The 22,984-nt window shown below is 36.4% G+C and overlaps 1 pseudogene; it reads right to left on the bottom strand.

Moving 5' to 3' along the window:
* Positions 1-326: 326 nt before the first annotated feature.
* LOC126008584 (small nuclear ribonucleoprotein G-like) overlaps positions 327-22,984 on the bottom strand; it is a 42,768-nt pseudogene continuing 20,110 nt past the window's right edge.

Raw genomic sequence — 22,984 nt, 5'->3', positions numbered from 1 at the left:
TATATTACTTATTCAGTCTCCTGCGTATCACTCCTGCTAACTCCAAAGTAAACATACTCTTAAGCTAACCTTTTAATATTTTATTGTGTATTATTGCTTTTAATTTAAGTAAAATGGGTATACAGCTTAATATATATTTAAAACCTCCTGGGGATTTTTGTGTTGAAAAATACATGAATTTGAAAGCATGGTATTTTTTGACTATAGAAAAATTATTTAAGAAAAACATTCAAGAATATGTAAATAACTCAATTTTATATCAGTGAAAAATTGCAAAATAGAGAACAAGTAAAAGCATTTGACTTCTAAACAACCGCTGTTTATACTTATTCCAAGGCATCTAACATGATGATACTATTTTCTCCTATTACCACCATTTTATTATTATACTTTTGTCCACTTGTTGCCATATATACACATTCATCTATCACAAAATTTATATGAACATCAAATCCTTTTACTATTTTTGGACATATATGCTTCCATTTAATTTCAACAATAACTTCTTATTTGTTGATTTTTTTTTTAACTCCAGGAGATGAGCATTGCTTATGATGTCTACTCGGAGAGATCAGAGAAGCCTTCACGATGAGCAAAAGCATGCTTCTTTAAAAAATGTGATAATCACCACTTTTTGTTTTCTTTACTTGGTTTATTTGATACCAAATACTTGACCCATTGTCTCTGAAACGAAAAGAAACTTACAAAGATAAATATAAAATAAAATAATTTCTCTAAAATTATAAGCTTTATACATATCAGTTACAGTGATAAATGTGAAAAGTACTTTTATTCATGTGTACATTGAATTTTTATTAATATAAAATTTTCTCTTCTTTCCATTTAAATCATTGCAATTAATTCATTTTATCAGCAATATATTATCATTTTCTAACTTCTTTTTTGCTGTGTTAGTAAATCCCATTAGCTTCAAGATTTTATCTTCTTAATTACTATTTCAAAGTTTTGTTTTAATATTAGCTGGATCTTTTTGTTCCACCAGGAACTGAATCTATGAACTTTTTTTGAGAAGGATGGGAGGAGGATTATTCCAGGGCTTACTCCTGACTCTGTTCTTAAAGGTCACTGTGTTGATGGTTGGGGAACTAAAGTATAGAGGTGGTTGTGTGTAAATAAGTGTCTTAATACCTATACTACCTCTCCAGTCCTTAATAGTTATTTATATGACTATATGACTCACTTTATTTCCATAAAAATTCCATAAACATATTATATTCAATAAATTTTTTGGGAAATTATTTGTTTTCTTCAATTTGATATCTGGATTTGACCAGAAATTTTTAGAGAATGTACTTATTCTCATATTAGTATGGTAATTCTTCACTGAAGAAGACAATGGCTTTTAAACAATTTATTTTAAATTGTCATTGTCTTTCAGTAACAATAAACAGCTATAGGGATTTTTAAATTTTTCTTATTATAATTTCTTTTTTAGTTTTTGGGATACACCCAGGCACTCAGGGGTTACTAATGGCTCTGTACTCAGAAATAGTTCCTGGCAAGATCACGGAACCAAACTAGATGCCAGGAATAGAAACTGGGTCTGCTTAGGGTTGGCCACCTGCTAGGCAAAAGTCCTACTGCTGTACTATGGCTATGGCCCTTATTATCTATTTTCTAAATATATTTATGTAAGTACCATGAATATAAACATGTTTGTAGTTGGGTTTCAGTCATAAAAAAGAACACCACCTTTCACCAGTGCAACCTTCTCACTACCAATGCCCCATTCTCCTTCTCCCCCATACCCTGTCTGTTGTCAAGACAGGCATTCTATTTATCTCACTCACTACCATTATCATGATAGTTGTTGGTTTAGTTATTTTTCTAACTGCACTCACCACTCTTTGTGGTAAGCATGGGCTGATCCTTTCAAACCTCATCTCTATTATCTCTTGGTATTGTTACCATACTTTCTTTTTTCTTAAATCGCACACGAGTGAGACCATTCTGTGCTTATCTCTCTCCCTGTGACTTATTTCACTCAGCATAATAGATTCCATGTATATATATCTATGTAAAGGAAAATTTCCTGACTTCATTTTTCCTGAAAGCTGCATAGTGTTTCATTGTATATATGTACTACAACTTCTTTAGCCATTCATCTGTTGAAGGGCATCTTGATTGTTTCCAGAGTCTGGCTATTGTGAGTAGAGCTGCAATGAACATAGGCATACGGAGGGCACTTTTGTATTGTATTCTTGTGTTCCTAGGTTGTATCCCTAGAAGTGAAATAGCTGGATCATATGGTGCTCAATTTTCAGTTTTTTAAGATATCTCCATATTGTTTTCCATAAAGGCTGAACCCAGCAGTGAATGCAAGTTCCTTTCTCACCACATCCCCACCAGCACTGATTATTCTTGTATTTTGTGATGTGTGCCACTGTCTGTGGCATGGGATGGTACCACATAGTTATTCTGATATGCATCTCCCTGATGATTAGTGATGTGCAACATTTTTTCCATGTGCCTTTGGCCATTTGTATTTCTTCTTTGAGGAAGTGTATATTCATTTTCTTTCCATTTTTGATGAGGTTAGATTTTTTTCTTGTTAAGTTTTATCAGTACCTTGTATATCTTATATATTATCCCCTTATCTGAGATGTTTTAGTTTCTCATCTTCCATGGGTGGCCTTTGTATCCTAGTCACTGTTTCTTTTGAGGTGCAGAAGTTTCTCAGCTTAATATAGTCCCATTTATGTCTGCTTCCTCTTGTTTGGACAGTGTTATTTCCTTCTTAAAGATGCCCTTAGTTGCAATGACATGGAGTGATTTACCTACATGTTTTTCTACCTTACAGTTCTAAATGGTTATTATACTATACCTTATGGTTACGGGTCTAATATCAAGTTCTTTAATCCCTTTGCATTTGTACTTTGTGCATGGAGTTACATGGAGGTCTGAGTTACTTTTTTGCATGTTGCTGACAAGTTGTTCCAACACTATTTGTTGAAGTAACTTTCCTTGCTCCATTTTGCATTTCTTGCCCCTTTATCAAAGATAAATTGATTGCATGTCTGGGGACAATTTCTGAATACTCAAATCAATCCCATCGATCTGAATGTTTGTCTTTATTCAAATACCATGCTGTTTTAATGACTATTGCTTATAGTGCAGTTTAAAATTGGGAAAAGAGATGCCTTCTTTTTCTAAGGGTTGTTTAACTATTCCTGGGTGTTTATTGCATCAAATTAATATCAGAAAGTGTTTGATCCACTTTTTTGAAGAATGTCATGGATATGCTTAGATGTATTGCATTAAATCTGTACATTGCTTTGGGGAATATTTGCCATTTTAATTATGTTAATACTTACAAATTTAGCATGCAAAAATCAATTATACATCAATTATGATAGAAAAGAAATGGACATTAAAAAACCAATTCAATTCATATTAGTGTCACACAAACTCAAATATCTTGGAGTCAGCTTAACTAAAGAGGTGAAGGAACTGTACAAAGAAAACTACACAACTCTGTTTCAAGAATTAAAAGAGGATACAAGGAAATAAAGACATATACCATGCTCATGGATTGGGAGAATTAACAATATTAAAATGGAAATACTCCTCAAAACATTATACAGAATTAATGCAATCCTTCTAAGGGTAACCATGACATTCTTTAAAGAAGTAGATCAAATGTTCATGAAATTCATTTGGAACAATAATCACCCATGAATAGCTATAGTAACCCTTAGGCAAGGAATATGGAGGCCTCACTTTCCCCAACTTTAAATTGTATTACAAAGCAAGAGTCATTAAAATAGTATTGGAATAAAGACAGACCCTCAGGTTAGTGGTATAGAATTGAGTATTCAGAGAATGTTCTCCAGACATACAATCAATTAATCTTTGATAAAGGGACAAGAAATGCAAAATGGAGCAATGAAAGCCTTTTCAACAGTGGTATTTTTGCCACATGCAAAAAAGCAAACTCAGACCTCCATCTAACATCTAACATCATGCACAAAGTCAAACAAAAATGGATTAAAGACTTTGATCAAACCCGGAACCATCAGTATTTAGAATATGTAGGTAAAACACTCTGTGACATTGAGTCTAAAGGCATCTTCAAGGAGGAACTTCTGCTTTAAGGCTCTTTCCAATATCTTCTGTTGTATGGAGTTATAAGCATCTCATCTTCCAGCTCACTGACTCGGTTCTGAGAAGCGGGTATTCTGTTTGAAAGATTTTCCATTGAAGTTTTTCTTTTTACCTGCTGAGTTTTTTCAGACCTGTTGTTACAGTTTTGGGTTTTCTAATTTCTATCTTCATATCTTTGTAATTCTTATTTGTGTATCGTTCAGCTCGATCTATGCTTTCTTTGATTACTACGAGGAGCCTCCATATTTCTTCTCTAAATTTCTACTCTGAGAGGCTAATTAGGTTGGTTGGCACTTTTAGGATCATCAGAGTTGCCATCTTCTTTCTCTATGCCGGGTGTTGGCCTGCATTGTTTCCTCATTTTCACGCTTGTGTTTTTTTTCTAGGTGTTATGATGGAGTTCATTGGCTAGAAGATGCACGTGGCCACAAAGCAAAACCAGGTTTTGGATATTATCAAATGCTTTGTCTGCATCTATTGATGTAATCATATGGTTTTCCTTTTTCTTTTTTGATACGTTGTATTTTGATATGTTGTAATACCTATCCTTTAATTTCTGGAATGAAACCTAATTGGTCCTGGTGTATGACCTTCTTGATGAGGCTTTGGATTCTATTTGCTAGAATTTTTTTTTTTTTTTTTTTTTTTTGGTTTTTGGGCCACACCCTGTGACGCTCAGGGGTTACTCCTGGCTATGCGCTCAGAAGTTGCTCCTGGCTTCTTGGGGGACCATATGGGACGCCGGGGGATCGAACCGCAGTCCGTCCTAGGCTAGTGCAGGCAAGGCAGGCACCTTACCTCCAGCGCCACCGCCCGGCCCCCTATTTGCTAGAATTTTGTTGAGGATCTTTGTATGTGTGTTCATCAGGAATATTAATCTGTAGTTTTCCTTTTTTTCAGCATTTTATATATTTTATATTCTATCATAAAGTGGCAGGTAAAAGTAAATAAAAGTGAATGTGATAAATAAATTTATCTAATGATGATTTCCTAAAGAAATAAAACAGGTGTTAATAGTATAACTTGTGGAAAAGATAATGATTCATTTTCAAGGAAAATAATTTTTATTATCTCTATGTTCAAAAAATAACATTATTCCAGGACTCAAATCATTGAATCATCTTAAATGTCTATCAAAGATGATGCACAGGTTTTCTTTCTTTTCTTTCTGCCCATGTTCTCTCTTGAAAACATTTTTCTTTCCATCTTTACCTACAGATTTCTCTAAATTTCTTTCAATAGTAGCAATTTTGCCTGGATAGAGTGATATAGCAGGTACGTATTTCTCTTGCATGTGGCTGACCTGTGTTCAATTCCCAGCACCCCATCTAGTCCCTCAGTCCACCAGTAGTGATCCTTGAGCTGACAGCCAGGAATAAGCCCTGAACACTGCTTGGAGTAGTTTATTTTGACTAAAATGAAACAAAAACAAAGACAGTTAAATAAGGAATATATTGCATTCTCAAGTAGCTTTAAAAATATAAAATCATTTCTTTGGATATAAAATGGGTGAATCTTGAGATGACTGTGCTAAATATAATAAATAAGGGGATAATTGCCTAATTTGTTTGATTCACAAAATACTATTAATCATTCAAATCAAATAAAAGGATAAGATGCAACAAAGCAAGCATCTAGATTTCATAAGAACTATGGTAATTGCCACAGGGCTGGAGATACAGTACAGTGGGGAAAAGCTGCCTTGCATGTAGCTAACCTAAATTGGATCCCCAGGATCCCATATAGTCCCTAGAGTACTACCCAAAGAAATTCCTGAATAAAGAGCCAAGAGTAACGTCTGGGCATTGCTGAAGAAACCAAACCAAACCAAAACAAATTATATTTATTACTAAAGGAGATTGGGGTGGAGGTGAGGAAAAAAATGAACATGGGTCTTTTTGGTGATGGAATAGCAGCGTAAATTTAGTGGTGGGATGGTGACAATAACACACACATGAAGATGTGAAGCTGTAGCCTTAAAATATAATGTTGTAAATAAATAAGTCAATGAAAAGTTCTCATGAAAAAGTTACATTTGGCATATGATATAGAAAAGTAATAAGAATTAAAAATGCTAGTGTGAAGAAAACAGACTGTTACTGTAATTTTATTCTATATTGGTATGAGAAATATAGTGCTACATTTTTCAAATGAAAAGCTCCTATCTATTTTAAAGAAAATATATTTCATATAGAATAGAGTAGCACGTTGAAAAACAGTACAACTGAATGATTGTGAGAACATATCTTTTATTTATTATGTAGTAATTTTATAATTATTTCCTGTGGAAATTAAATAAATTTGATAAAAGTATGTAGGTTAATGCAGAAAAGTATAGGTTTAAAATTTTAATAAAATGTTTATAGCATTTTTTCTATCTATAGAATTTCCTCTCTTAGTCCACCAACAGTAGTAGTAATTCCCATGAATTCGCCAAATTTATTCCTAAATTTTTTGAAGTTGAAAGAAAATTCCCTGGAAATATTTTTATTAAATTCAAAATAGGTCAGTGTTTTAATTTTACACCCATAAAGTCACATAGATTTATCATAGGTATCATGTTTTTGTTTATAGATTTGAATGACTCCCATCACTAATGGATAACTCAAAATATCTTGAGTTATTTTCTCTTATATATATTTGCATTAAGATATATTGCAATTATTAAAAAATAAAACATTTTACACAAGAAAATATATATTCTAAAATTCCTTCATTTGCCTCAGAATTACTTAAATTTCTTTGTGATAATTGGTAAACTCATTCCTTAGTTTCAGTCATTGTGGTTATATCTTTTTTTAGGTTATCATCATCCCTCTTCTACTTCTCTCTATGCGTGTCTCAGTCTTCACAAATAGAAAAACATTAATTTTGGGGTGATGAGGGCTCACAAACAGTGCTCAGAGAGCTTAGGGCACACTTCCATTGATTCTAAGTTTACAGGACAGATGCTAAGGCCCAATGCTGCTTGAGCTTTTATAGAGTTGGGCACCAACAGAGCTGGACCTATCACCAGGGCTATGTGAGTTTCAGGGTTTGAATTCAAAGTCTTGGACATGTAAGGCATGTACCACTCTGACCTGAAGCTATGAACTTCCATAAATATTCTCCATCTGTGATTAATTATGTAATTTAATATTTTTCAGGGATTTCTACACTTTGACCAGAGTAGCATTAACTAATTTATGGGCATGTTAGGATTCAGGTTCTATAGGTCTATTACCTGTGCACCAATGTAGGAGATACCATCTAGTTTCTTTGATGTACCATGTTAGTGAGAGAATCAAGAAAAATTGGCTTATCACTGCTGAATCCTTAGGGCTCTGAAGTGCTTCTCAGTCTAAATTGTTACTTCAATAGATAAATCTGAGTACAAATTTATCTTCTTAAAACAGCACTTTTATCTTTAAACAAATGCAAAAATCTTGTCATTGAGAATATAGTATGGAGAATGAAGTCTTATTTGGTCATCCAAATAATGTTACTTCAGTCATATTTTAATTTTTTGTGACATTCATTCCACTTTATGTGTCAAAAGTGCCTCAGGGTGAGGTTCTTATCTTTAAACTTACCTGCCTTTGATGTACATCAGAGGCATAGATTTTATGCAAGCCAGTTCAGAATACAGTGCATTTAGCACACACAGAGGTCATCTGCAGCTTTCTGTAACAGGTTCGTTTCCTTTTCTTTCCACAGAACGATTAATATTGCAGCAACTTTGAGAGACATTTCTCTGAAGTGTTTCTATTACAAAGGCATGATCTAGATCTTAAGACCTTTGATTTTTTTTGGTTTTGGTTATGGTTTTTGGTCATACCCAAGCAGTGCTCAGGGGTTACTCCTGGCTCTACACTCAGAAATCGCTCCTGGCAGGCTCGGGAGACCATATGGGATGCCAGGATTTGAACCAATGACCTTCTGCCTGAAAGGCAAACGCCTTACCTCATGCTATCTCTCTGGCCCCTAGTTTATTAATATTATGTTCATGAAATGTACTTACATCATATATAAAACAAACTATAAATAAGTATAGATTTTATTTTTCAGATGAGAAAATTGAGAGAACTATTGTTTGATGACTAGTCCAAGGTCAAATCATAATCGCAACACATTTTTCCTAGTTCTATTTTTAAAATTATATTAGTATTTTGTCTTCCATTTTCCACTTTTTAAAATGTGTGTTGTCTTTTTATGATAAATTCTTAGTATAAAACCACATGACATTTATTCAATACATGATCTTGAGTGTATTATTTCAATTTTGCTTCTTTTTCTGTACAATTCATTTTATTTTATTTTATTTTTGTTTTTTTTGGGCCATACCCGGTGATGCTCAGGGGTTACTCCTGGCTATGTGCTCAGAAATTACTTCCGGCTTGGGGGCCATATAGGACACCAGGAAATTGAGCCGAGGTCCGTCCAAGGTCAGCATCCCACATGGTTCCCTGAGCATCGCCAGGAATAATTCCTGAGTTCAGAGTGAGGAGTAAGCTTTGTGCACAGACAGGTATGCTCCAAAACTAACAAACAAAAATATTATCTTCATTTAATTTGTTTAAGTTTCTTAAATGTTCTGAATTATATTTAGCCATTGTTTCTAAAAGCTTTTTGGTTTTATTTTGGGACTACACTCAGAGGTGCTCCTTCATGCTCCTGGCTCTGCATTCTCAGGGATTAATCCTGTAAGTGTGGTACAAAGTGCAAGGGTTGGAACCCAGGTTGATCTCATGCAAGGAAGACATTATACCCACAATCTCAAATGTAGAACATATTCCTCACTGATATCTTTACTAATCTCTCTATCTCCTCCTTTCTGGGATTACTATTAAGCTGGTATACAAACATAACAGGGATACAAACATGGTTGTCCCACCAATGTCACATTTTTTTTATTCTTGCTTTTTTTGTACCCCATAGAGGATCATATTAATACATTCCAATTTTCTTTTTTGAGCCTTTTTAATTAATACGTTTTAGTTGAATCACTGGGATAGTCACAAAGCTGTCAATAATTAAGTTTCAGTTATATGGATGTTTCAACATCCATCCTCTCATCAGTACCTATTTCAAACCATCAATGTCCCCATTTACAACCCCCCACAATTTGCCTCTGCGGGGTCCTGAAGCCCCCCAGGGGGGCCCGGCCAGCAGGAATTAGCTGGGAAGACTTCTCAGACAACCGCACTCCTATTTTGCTGGGTAGAAGCACAACCACACTGTAAAAAATCTGAGAGAGGTTAATAATAAAGACCCAAGGCAATGTCTCACTGCTCAAGGGCAACTTTATTTGGCTACAGCTCCTTCTTATATAGAGAAGGAGAAGGGGGCAGTACAAGGGTGATGTCAATCACACTTTTGGCATGAAAATTACTTCATTATTCCAAATAAGGCAAGTGGGCAATACTTCTTGCAGTATCCATGGAAACATCTTGTGACCTTCTAGCTGCATTCCTAATTGCTTGACTATCAGGAGGTGGTGCAAGATGTGCTTGCCTCAGTGATCTTGAACAGACAATGTAGCATATACACAATAATGAATGTCTTGTAAACTCAGGGATATGGTTAAGGGAGTAAGGCCTCTTTTCTGGGAATGGTACTGGGCTGTGTTGCTCTCCTCCGGGCTAAAAGATTAATTATACTTTGCAGCTGCATTTTCCTTTCTCTTTGGCCCAAGAACTTACAGCAAGACTGCATGTAGCCTTTAGGTGAAAGGCTGGATTATGGCAGAAAGAATAGCAAAATGGCCTCAAACAAGTCAGTCCCCAACATGCCTCTATGGCAAACAATGTTTTTCTCTTTTTTCTATCATCATGGTCTGCAATATTGTTACCGAAAGGGTATCATGCATATCACTTTACCTCTTTTTTCACCCAGTTATTGGTAAGAATGATCTTTTCTAACTATCAATGTGATAGTGGTCACTTTGTCTTAAGTATACTCCCCCACTCTTTGTGGACCAGTTCAAGGTTCCTGTTGAATTAAATAAATAACGATGGTGCTGGATGGTGATGGATTGAAGTGGATGGAGAGATTCTTCTCTGCCATCCCAGGCCACGTGGCTCTGCAACCCCCATCCAGCCGGCGGGTCCCAGGCCCAGGAAAGCGACGGGTATTGAACTCACTCACAGGCAGACATCAGGAACCATTAGCTTTATTCATGCCCTATTCACCACATGTGTGTGGCCTATCTCATAGCCTTTCAAGCACAGCCATACTTCGCTAGCCCTGCGTCTTAACCCTTTCAGCCATCTTCCCATTGGCCTCCATCCTGGTCCAAGACCAAAAGAGGCAGAGACCCAGAAGCCAGAGAGCTCAGCAGGGCCGAAAGGCCCGAATTCCCTAGCTCCAAGGTTTATCTACCTTTTCCAAGACCCCTCCCAGGAATGGGCGGGGTCTTGCAGGTAAGGTTACACCTAATATTCAGTTCTCAAGACTCCTCCCAGAAATGGGTGTGTCTCAGGTAGCTACACCTAGATCCAGGGTCTCAGATAGGTACACTACAGGTTCCTATCATGAACTGGTCCCGTTGGCTTTTATCTATTGTATTTGGGTATTAGTACCCTATATATACATGTATATTTATATCTAATATTTTATGGGATTATTATGTTACTGACCCTACCCTGATCAGTGATTGTGCCCTACCCTAGGGTGTGAGCTGGCATTCTGCCCCCACCCTAGGGTGGTATCAGAACTTTAGCAAGAGTTTAACTTGAACTGAATTAAGCATGACAAGTTAAGCATTACAAGCATTACAATGGATTAAGCATTACAAGTTATTGCTAGGTCTTAATTACTATATTTTCTTTCTTTTTGTTGCAGTTACAGATATTTTTATTAGTGGTTTCTTAAAGATTTAGAGTCAAATGAGCACTGTAAAAACAATGTTAGAGTGGCAATTATCATTTGCATGGGACAACCAAAGTATGGGGGTCATGGAAAGGAAAAACTTTGGCCTAAGTACAAGGAGACCCTCCCCCTGAAGTTTCCTGACATAAGACCATTTCTAGGCTCCAGGCAAACTAGTTTGTCCATTCCAGGTCATTGTTTGTAGTGCCCATACAGTTATATTTTTCACAGTCTCTGTTGTTGGTATCATGTTTCTATAATGAAGATCCTGGAATCTGTATATCCTACATTGAAGTCAGGATGGTGGAAAGCGGTGTCTAATTTCAACTCACAATTAAAGGGCAATGCAGAAATCCCTGTCCAGTATGCAGGTCGTTGTTGTTGTTTAAATCTTCTCAGTATGGGGCCGGCGAGGTGGCGCTGGAGGTAAGGTGTCTGCCTTGCAAGCGCTAGCCAAGGATCAGGACCGCGGTTCGATCCCCCGGCGTCCCATATGGTCCCCCCAAGCCAGGGGCAATTTCTGAGCGCTTAGCCAGGAGTAACCCCTGAGCATCAAACGGGTGTGGCCGAAAAACCAAAAAAAAAAAAAATCTTCTCAGTATTAAGGGAAGACTCTTTTGAGTAATTCGATGTCAGTAGGGTCTTCCCTGGTAGAGGATTGCTTCCAGGTGATGTCATAGACAACTTTGGATGTTTCATAGATGGCTTCCCTGGTTCAGGGGTAACTGGAAAATGCCCAAAACTCTGAGGCCTGTGCCAGGTCATCATGTCAATGTTCAGGGTGTAAAGTTCCATTGCACCACAAGATTTGTGTGTTCCTATCTCTAGTAGATAAGAACTTATTTGTATGTATAGTATTTTCCATTTTAATGTGCCCATGCAAACAAGGAATATTGCCATCTGGCATTATCATAACAGGGTTGCAAGAACAAGTCCAACAATCCCGTGACCTGGTTCAAACATAAACATTAAACTGAGGGACTCTTTCACCAAAATTCCTTATTGAACAGTTCACAATGCGAAAAAAATATAAAAAGTGGGGAAAATAAACAATCTAACTTAAGACAGTGGACATAATTGTCATGAGGTTTTTTTTTTAAATTATATCTCACTACTGTCTTTGTGCCTGGAGGGTTTTCTTTGGTAAATATGCTGTAAGTCTTTTTTTTATAATAAATTTATTTTTAATTATGAGAACAAAGATACAAAGAAAGAGGACAAAATAAAGTTACAGAGGAAGGACAATCACCCTTAAACAGAATTCTCAGAAATCCCCTTGCTGATATCCAAACTTTGAACTTTCAGTCAAAGAAAATTAAGAAAAATAAAACAGAACCCTTGTACAATTATTTTGTCCCACAAGTCCCCAGATTGTAATAAATAATAATTCTTAGCAGCACACAAAGTAATCTAAAGCCATAAAACTTATGTAACTCCTTAAACATTGAAGCCAAAGTACTTTTTTACATTTCCATGTACATGCATATTAGTTTTAAGTTAACCTCAAAATTTAAGTGGGTTGTTTTTCCTAGGGATTAGAGTCAAAGGAGCACAGTAAAAACGGTGTTAGAGTGGCAATTATTATTTGCGTAAGCCCACTAAAATATGAGGGACATGGAAAGGAAAAGCCTTGGCCTAAATACAAGGAGACCCTCCCCCTGAAGTTTTCTGGCATAAGACCAATTCTAGGCTCCAGGCAAACTAGTTTATCCAATCCAAGTCATTGGCTGTAGTGCCATTACACTTTTATTTTTCACACAGTCTCTGTTGTTGGTATCATGTTTCTGTATTAAAGATCCTGGAATCTGCATATCCTAAATTGAAGTCAGGATGGTGTAGAGCATCCTCTAGTTTCACCTCACAATCAAAGGGCAATGCAGGGAGCCCTGTCCTGTAAGCAAGTCATTGTTGTCAAGTCTTCTTAGTATTGAGGGAAGTCTCTTTTGAGCAGGTCAATGTCAGAGCAATGGTAGGGTCTTCCCTGGTAGAGGATTGTTTCCAGATGATGTTATAAATGACCTTGGATGTTTTGTAGTTAGCTTCCTTGGTTCAGGGGTGAATGGAGAATGCCCATTCTTCTGGGGCCTGTGCCAGGTCATTATGTCAATGTTCAGGGTGTAAGCACCCATTGCTCTACAAGATTTCTGTGTTCCTACCTCTATTAGACAAGAACTTATTTGTATGTATAGTATTATCACATTTTAATGTTCCTATGCAAACAAGGAAAAATGCCTCATGGCATTATAGGCCCATATGGGGGCTGAAAGAACAAGTCCAAAAATCCCCATGACATGGTTAAACATAAGCATTACACTGAGGAATTCCTTCACCGAATATTCCTTATTGAACAGCTCACAGAGAGAAGAAAAGAATAAAAGTGGGGAAAATCTTTACTGTATAAGGGAATATTTAGTAAGAGTTATAGGTGTCAAAGAAAATAGACATAAAATATTCAAAAGCAATCTGTGTCCATTATAAGTCTTTTAAAATAGTTGTGGGTTGTTAAATCTAGTGTACCACTTTGGTGTGTGATTAGGACAGTGCAGTACTGAAGTTAAAGAGGGTAAATGGGGTGTACTGATGGTTGGGGGTGATAGAGTTAAGGAGTTAAAATGAGCTATACAGGGGTATGCGAAAGGGCAGACTACCAGATGGATATTCTACATACACAAAACATAACTTAAGGATAGGATATGCTATAAACATAAACAGTGCGCACAGGGGGCGATAGCCCCCGTGCGGTTTTAAACATGTAGGCTGGTAAAAATTGCCAGAGACTGCCTTAGTCAAAACGAGCAGCTCTAAGCACCCTCAATTTGGACCCACCATTTCTGGCTGCCTGGGCTGCCACCCCAGGAAGGCCTGGAGGCCGGAGGCAGGAGAAAGCTTGGGACCCCATCCAGGAGGGACCCCCCCGACACCTACCTTGTCTGGCCACCTGGGCTGCCACCAGGAAGGCCTGGAGAATATGCTGTAAGTCTTAAGAATATTCCTCTTTTATGTGATTTACTTCTTGATCTTGCTTTTACTATTTTATGTTTGTTTATGTTTTTATATTTCTTATTAAGATGTTTTATGAAATATATTTATTTGTATCTTTTCTTAGCAGGAATTCATGATGTGGATACATACACTCTCCAGATTTGGAAACTTTTCAGCAATGATATCTTTGACTGCTGATTCTTCATTGGCATTGTCTTCCTGGCTCTCTGGAACCCCAATGATTCTTATATTGTTCCTCTTGAATTCATCCAAGAGTTTTATTTTATTTTATTTGGGATTCTTATCATTTCTGTTTATTTACTTTGTCTTTTCTCCATCTTTTGATGTTGTCTAGAATTGTTATGCAGCTCATCTTAGAGTTCATTGTTACTGTTAGTAAGGCATTCCAGTGATCTTTTCATTTTATCTACCAAGTTTTTTAGTTCTGTTATTTCTGTTTGATGTTTTCTCACTTCTGCTGTCATGTACTCTTCAGTCTTACTGGTTGTCTCTTCAATGATTTCTTTAAGTTCATCCTCAACATTTAATTCTTTAAGACCATTCTCAACATTTCATCTCTCTAAAGCCCTTGCCAGAGATATCATATAGCTGACTGATACTGATTGAGTTTTAGAGCTACCATCTTCATGCACTAAATGTGGTGGAGTTCTGTGTTGTTTTTCTATTGTGAACAAAATGCACTGCCACAGAGCCATAATGATCTTCTTAGGATACTTTCCTTGGTGCAGAAATGGATGGTGCTTAGTTACAAAGAGGACCCTGCTGTCACTCTGCCTTAGTCTCTTGGGACCATCCCTTATTTCCTATGCTATATGAAACTTACTATTGATCTCAAGTAAACCTTTAATTTTTCTTTTGTTACTCAAAATTACAATTGATATCTTTATTACTTTACTTTCTATTAATTCTCATTTAATATTGTCTAATTGGCAAGCCATTGTTGTCACACTTGCTCTTAGTTCTTTGAATATTATATCTTTGAGCTCTTCAAACATATTTAAAATAGTAAATAAAATTTTTTATCTGAAAAGTACAAATTCATAAAAACAGTTATAGCTAACTACTTAAAATGTCTTTATGAGTTTTTAATATTAATATATTTTACATGCTTTATAAATTTTTGGTTTTTTTTCTAGGTCTAGAGCACTAGTATAGCAAGTAGGGCAAAAGGCTAACCTGTATTCTATCCCAGCTGCCACATATGGGCTTTGAGCTCTACCAGGGGTACAGAAGTACATGAGCGCAGAGTCAGAAGTAAGTATTGAGGAGCTATGTGGCTGTCCCCAAACAAAACAAACAAAGAGGTTATAATATCCTGAGATTAAGATTTTTTCTTTTGCTTTTTAGTTATTTGTTGCTATTGATTTTGTTGGGCACTATTGCTTATAGCTCAATGATATTCCGAAATACATTCTGTAACATTTGAATTTTTATTATTATTTTAAAAATCTCTCCAGTGATGCACAAAGGGCTTCAGGGCTGTTACACCCATTGTGCTTGGGGGTCTAGAGGCTGGGCTGGGGCATGTGGTGTCAAGGATCAAATTTGGTTCTAGCCCTTTGAGCTCTCCTTAGCCTTGAAATTTAAATCCTTGTTATCTGTGTCTACCAAAGTCTACAGTCTGTTTGTGTAATGATTAGATAATGACTAAACTAGATTTATGAAAATTTATTTTAACAATAAGTTTATTTGCTATGGACATATATGTACAGTTTGGAGGACTTTTTTCTTTAGGGATGGCATGTATATTTTGCCTGTAGGAGTCCTGGGTTTGTCACAGCATGGTCTATTAGCACCACTAAGAGCTACTCCCTGCATTGTGACTGGAGTAACGACCAGCTTCTCTGGGTGTGGGACCAGAAAATACATATTTTTCAAATTGAATCACCATAAAATTCAAAATTTCAAAGTTATTTATAATTTAGTTTCAGTCATGCAATGTTTCAACAACAATTCCTTCTCCAGTGACTACTTCCCTCCACCATTATCTCCAGTTTCCCTCCCTTCCCCAGCATGCCTCTATGGCAAATTCTTTATTCCTTCTCTCAGCTTTTATCTCCTTCAGCCAGACAGCAGAGACTTTCTTTCTCATTTAATCAAGTCTTGAAGGTTAGCCAAATGTGAGGTCTCAGAGCCTAAACTAACGTTCTATTAGCTGCTGCACAGTTATGCTTATAATAGACTTGTGTGGTGGGTGGCCTTATAGGCATCTGAGATGATGTCAAAGGTTTTCACATGTTATCACCTTATTTTTCAAAGATTTTTAAAGTGGTTTTTATAACTATGTATTTTCTCCTAAGTCATGTTGCTGTCTCACACAGATTTAATGCAAAATTATTTTTTTCATTAAATACTCCTAGGGAAAGGTTGTTGGTATTAGAACATTTTCTGGGGCTACAGAAAAAGCCATGCAATAAGATTTTTTCAAAGGACTACTAGGTAGGTAATTTAAAAACAGTTCCTCAGGAATTTGGTTTTGAGACACATACCAATTCTTTTGCTTTCTCACGAATAAGATGGCTGGTTTAAACTATTCTAGATCTCTTAGTTATTTTTTGTTTTTGTTTTTGTTTTTAACAATCTCAGGAGAGGAAAATGGAAATAAAAAAACAATGGAGGGCCAATTGCATTAAAGGAGAATTTACATGCTTTCTCCTAAATTTCTGTTCTATATTGTTTCAAGACTTTTAGTTCATTTTAAGAATATGTAAAAAAGGTGACTTTGAAAGTTTTGTTGTGGTAACATTTGTTTTCTGTGTGTATGGTGCCAAAGATCAAATTTAGAAATTAACACATATGAGGCCTGTGCTCTACCACAAGTTACCTCTCAAACTTATCACTGCCAAAAAACTTACAGCATTTTCCTCTCACTACAATATTTGCTGACTTCACTCTGTCTAGGTAATTAAGCTATATATAAACATGTACTGAAATATATATATATAAACCTATATCTTTATTGTGTCTTAAAATGTATTTATTAAAGTTAAATGTTTAGGATTCAGAGAGATGTAGTAGTATGTATGTAGTATGTAGTAATTAATATGCTTGCCTTGCACCTGGCTGACCCAGGTTCAATCTCTGGCATCCCATATTCAGTACTCTGAGTTAGCCGGGAGTGATCCCTAATGGCAGATCTAGGAATAAGCCCTGGGTACTTCCTGGTGTGGTCCCAAAACAAACAAACAAAAACAAAAAATTAAAAGAGATAAATGTCTAATTGGTTAACTTGGCATTAGCTAGTGCTTTCTCAGAAAAATCTAAAAAGAAAACATAAAGCAAAATGTCTTCTAACTCCATTGGAAGAACAATTACAACATGAACATTTAAATCTAATATTTAATTTATCTATAGATAAGTAGAAGAAAAATTAAAAAATTGTTACTAGTATTAGAAATAACTTTAAATTTTTTTTGTTTTTGTTTTTGGGCCACACCCGGCAGTGCTCAGGAGTTACTCCTGGCTGTCTGCTCAGAAATAGCTCCTGGCAGGCACTGGGGACAATACGGGACACCTGGATTCGAACCAACCACCTTTGGTCCTGAATCAGCTCTTTGCAAGGCAAACACTGCTGTGCTATCTCTCCAGGCCCATTTTAAAAAAAAATTTTTATTTAAACAATTTTATTACATACATGATTGTGTTTGGGTTTCAGTCATGTAAAGAACACCACCCATCACCAGTGCAACATTCCAATCACCAATGTCCCAAATCTCCCTCCTCCCCACCCAACCCCCGCCTGTACTCTAGACAGGTTTTCTATTTCCCTCATACATTATAATTATTAGGATAGTTCAAAAGTAGTTATTTCTCTAATTAAACTCATCCCTGTTTGTGGTGAGCTTCATGAGGTGAGCTGTAACTTCCAGCTCTTTTCTCTTTTGTGTCTGAAAATTATTATTGCAAGTATGTCTTTCATTTTTTTCTTTTTTCTTTTTTATATTTTATTTAAATACCTTGATTACATACATGATTGTGTTTGGGTTTCAGTCATGTAAAGAACATCATCCATCACCAGTGCAACATTCCCATCACCGATGTCCCAAATCTCCCTTCTCTCCACCCGACCCTCGCCTGTACTCTAGACAGGCTTTCAATTTCCCTCATACATTCTCATTATTAGGACAGTTCAAAATGTAGTTATTTCCCTAACTAAACTCATCACTCTTTGTGGTGAGCTTCCTGAGGTGAGCTGGAACTTCCAGCTCTTTTCTCTTTTGTGTCTGAAAATTATTATTGCAAGAATGTCTTTCATTTTTCTTAAAACCCATAGATGAGTGAGACCATTCTGCGTTTTTCTCTCTCTCTCTGACTTATTTCACTCAGCATAATAGATTCCGTGCACATCCATGTATAGGAAAATTTCATGACTTCATCTCTCCTGACAGCTGCATAATATTCCATTGTGTATATGTACCACAGTTTCTTTAGCCATTCATCGGTTGAAGAGAATCTTGGCTGTTTCCAGAGTCTTGCTATGGTAAATAGTGCTGCAATGAATATAGGTTTAAGAAAGGGGTTTTTGTATTGTATTTTTGTGTTCCTAGGGTATATTCCTAGGAGTGGTATAGCTGGGTCGTATGGGAGCTCAATTTCCAGTTTTTGGAGGAATCTTCATATCGCTTTCCATAAATGTTGAACTAGATGGCATTTCCACCAGCAGTGGATAACAGTTACTTTCTCTCCACAACCCCACCAACAATGCTTATTCTCATTCTTTGTGATGTGTGCCAATCTCTGGGGTGTGAGGTGGTACCTCATAGTTTTTTGTTTGCATCTCCCTGATGATTAGTGATGTGGAGCATTTTTTCATTTGTCTCTTGGCCATTTGTAATTCTTCTTTGTCAAAGTGTCTGTTCATTTCTTCTCCCCATTTTTTGATGGGATTAGATGTTTTTTTCTTGTAAAGTTCTGTCAGTGCCTTGAATATTTTGGAGATTAGCCCCTTATCTGATGGGTATTGGGTGAATAGTTTCTCCCAATCAGTGGGGGACTCTTGTATCCTGGGCACTATTTCTTTTGAGGTGCAGAAGTTTCTCAGTTTAATATATTCCCATCTGTTAATCTCTGCTTTCACTTGCTTGGAGAGTGCAGTTTCTTCCTTAAAGATGCCTTTAGTCTCAATGTCCTGGAGTGTTTTACCTACATATTGTTCTATATATCTTATGGTTTCGAGTCTGATATCGAGGTCTTTAATCCATTTGGATTTAACCTTCGTACATGATGTTAGCTGGGGGTCTAAGTTCAATTTTTTGCAAGTGGCTAGTCAGTTGTGCCAACACCACTTGTTGAAGAGGCTTTCTTTGCTCCGTTTAGAATTTCTTGCTCCTTTATCAAAAATTAGGTGATTGTATGTCTGGGGAACATTCTCTGAATATTCAAGCCTATTCCACTGATCTGAGGGCTTGTCTTTATTCCAATACCATGCTGTTTTGATAACTATTGCTTTGTAGTACAGTTTAAAGTTTGGGAAAGTAATTCCTCCCATATTTTCCCCCAATGATTGCTTTAGCTATTCTAGGGTGTTTATTGTTCCAAATGAATTTCAAAAGTGTCTGATCCACTTCTTTGAAGAATGTCATGGGTATCTTTAGAGGGATCACATTAAATCTGTACAATGCTTTGGGGAGTATTGCCATTTTAATGATGTCAATCCTGTCAATCCATGAGCAGGGTATGTGTTTCCATTTCCGTGTGTCCTCTCTTATTTTTTGGAGCAGAGTTTTATAGTTTTCTTAGTATAGGTCCTTCACATTTTTAGTCAAGTTGATTCCAAGATAATTGAGTTTGTGTGGCACTATTGTGAGTGGGGTTGAGACAGAAGAAAATAACAAAGCTGAGAGCAGAAATCAATGAAGTGTACCCGAAAACAATCCAAAAATCAAGGAAAGCAGAAGTTGGTTCTTTGAAAAAATAAACAAGATTGGTAGACCACTGGCAAAACTAACAAAGAAAGAGAGAGAGAGAAACTTGATAACTCTTATTAGGAATGAAAAAGGAGAGATCACTACTGATATAGAAGAAATTCAAAGGGTAATCAGAAACTACTTTGAGAAACTCTATGCAACTAAAAATAAAAACCTGGAAGAAATGAATAAAATTTTGGACTCTTATAATATTCCACGGTTGAAGGAAGAGGATGTAGCATATCAAAACACACACATCACTATTGAGGAAATTAAGACAGTAATCAAATGTCTGCCCAAAAACAAAAGTCCAGGCCCAGATGGATTTACTAATGAATTTTTTCAACCCTTTCAAGAGGAACTTCTACCAATCCTGGCAAGACTCTTTCATGAAATCAAAAAAACAGGAACACTTCCAAATAACTTTTATGAAGCCAACATCACCTTGCTACCTAAACCAGACAGAGATGCTACCAAAAAAAGAAAATTACAGACCAATATCGCTGATGAATACAGATGCAAAGATTCTCAACAAAATCTTGGCAAATAGGATTCAATGTCTCATTAAGAAGATCATCCACTACAATCAAGTAGGTTTCATCCCAGGAATGCAAGGCTCGTTAACATCCATAAATCTATCAACATAATACACAACATAAACAACAAGAAAATAGAAATCACATGATCATATAAATAGACGCAGAGAAAGCATTTGATAAGGTCCAACACCCATTCTTGATCAAAATTCTCAGCAAGATGGGAATGGAAGGAGCCTTTCTCAATATAGTTAAGGCCATCTACCACAAGCCAGAGGCAAATATTGTCCTCAATGGAGAAAAACTGAAAACCTTTCCTCTAAATTCTGGCACCAGACAAGGCTGTCCTCTCTCACCACTCCTATTGAACATAGCACTGGAAGTACTTGCTATAGTGATTAGGCAAGAAAAAGATATCAAGGGAATCCAGATAGGAAAGGAAGAAATCAAGCTCTCATTGTTTGCAGATGACATGATACTCTACTTAGAAAACCCTAAAGACTCTACAGAAAGCTTCTAGAAACAATAGACTCATATAGCAAGGTGGCAGGCTACAAAATTAACACACAAAAATCAATGGCCTTTCTATACACCAATAGTAATAAGGAAGAAATGGACATTAAGAAAACAACCCCATTTAGAAATAACTTATTGGTAAGTGGAAATGAGAGAAGTTTCAGTTTTGTCCTTTTTATTTGTTTTTTTTTTTTTTGTCTTGGGGCTATATTATGCAATGTTTCATATCATATTTAGCCAGACTTACTCCTGTCTCTGAACTCAGGGAATCACTCTTGGTGGGGCTCAGAGGACCACTAGGGTCCAGGAACAAACCCAGGTCAGTATGTACATGGTAAGTACCCTACACACCCTACACACTGTATGTACTATTTCTCCAGCCTCCTAGATTTAAGTTTTAAAACTAACTTTGATGTGTTCAGGAAAAAGCTCAAGGTATGGAGCTGGTTTTTATGGGACTCTGAGCTTGATCCCTAGTGAATAGTGTCTTTTGCTCAACTCAGAACCTCTAGATAGGACCCTGGAAACATTCAGCAATAGCAGATTTGATCAACTCAGCATCATCTGGTCTAACTACTGTCACCTCACACCACCAGATGAGTGTCACTCAGAGTAGCTGCCACCCCAGGGATTGTTGAGGTGTCCACCAAGTAAAGTGACCTTGAGTAAAGTTGGAGATTACTTGAATCCAACTAAATGCTAAATCAGGTTTAAGATCCAATTATATTTCTCAAGATACTTAATTAACTGTTCTGTGATTCAGGTTTCTTGGCAATGGCTTGGATAAATGGTAGTTTAATCTATTTTAGATGTTGAGAATAAATTCTGAGTTTTCACTGGCTTGCTTAGAATGGTATATACAAACAAATAGATTTTAATCATCCATCAATGGTTTTAACCTAAAATAAAGCACACATAACAGTTATATATTGACCAGGAAATTTAAAAAGAATGATTGCTTTGTGTTTTCTCAGTTCTACTTTTTGAATGAATAGCTTTTCTTTCAAACATAAAAATAGCAGATTGCAGCTCCCAAGGATCTCTATTTGGAATCCTAACTATTCTAAAAATGAACACTGCTGATCGGTTTCTATGTAAATTTTCAACATTTGCTATTCTATTTTAATAGTGAGTACATTGGAGGACTGGAATATCTCATAATTAGTGTAGGTAAGGAATTTATTGCTTTATTTAAGCACCATGGTTATAAAACTGTAGTTGCGTTTCAGTCATAGAATGTACACCATCCTTCACCAGTGCACCCTTCCTGCTGCTGATGTTTCTCATTTCCCTCCCACCCCTAGCCCCCCACTCCTGCCTAGGGCAGGTAATTTGAGAAGCTGAAGTTTATCTTTATTTTAAATTTAGTGCACAAAGAACTACAGTGATTGATATACACTTATTGATATAAGCATCCGAATGAATTCTATAATGGTTTTTTAATTGTAATTACAAACAAATTATTCATCACATTCTAACTTTAAATTCTAAAGTTGGACTCTCTTATAAGGCTTCTGATTTGAATAAAACATCAGAGTTACCAGGATACCATCTTAGATAGCTTTTAGGACAATCTAAGGTGGTCAGCTGAACTCCTGGTTGATTCCCGTAGTAAACTTGCTCACGCATAGGGCTGACAAATATCAGCTTAATTAAGTAATAAAGCATTTCTCTGCTAAGCCCTAAAGCATGGTTATTCACTGTTTCTCCCTAAAGGTCAAATGAAATTACTATTGCTGAGCCAAGTTGCCAAAGGCCTTTTTCTTCTTCCCATTTCTCTTTTTTTTTTGTTTGGTTTTAGGCCACGTTTGAAGGTGCTCAGGTCTCACTCCTGGTTCTGTCCACAGGGAATACTTTTGGTGGGCTGGGGGGGTACCATATGGAATTCTGGGGATGGAATACAGGTTGGCCACATGCAGGGCAAGTGTCCTACCAATTCTACTATTTTTCTAGCTCTTTAGTATGATTACTATGTTATTATTATTATTATTATTATTATTTATTAATTTTTCAACACCTGGCTATACGAGCTTACTCCTGGCTCTACAA

This window comes from Suncus etruscus, chromosome 5, assembly GCF_024139225.1.
Source record: "Suncus etruscus isolate mSunEtr1 chromosome 5, mSunEtr1.pri.cur, whole genome shotgun sequence".
NCBI classification, from domain to species: Eukaryota; Metazoa; Chordata; class Mammalia; order Eulipotyphla; family Soricidae; genus Suncus; species Suncus etruscus.
This window is presented reverse-complemented; position numbering and strand designations above follow the sequence as displayed.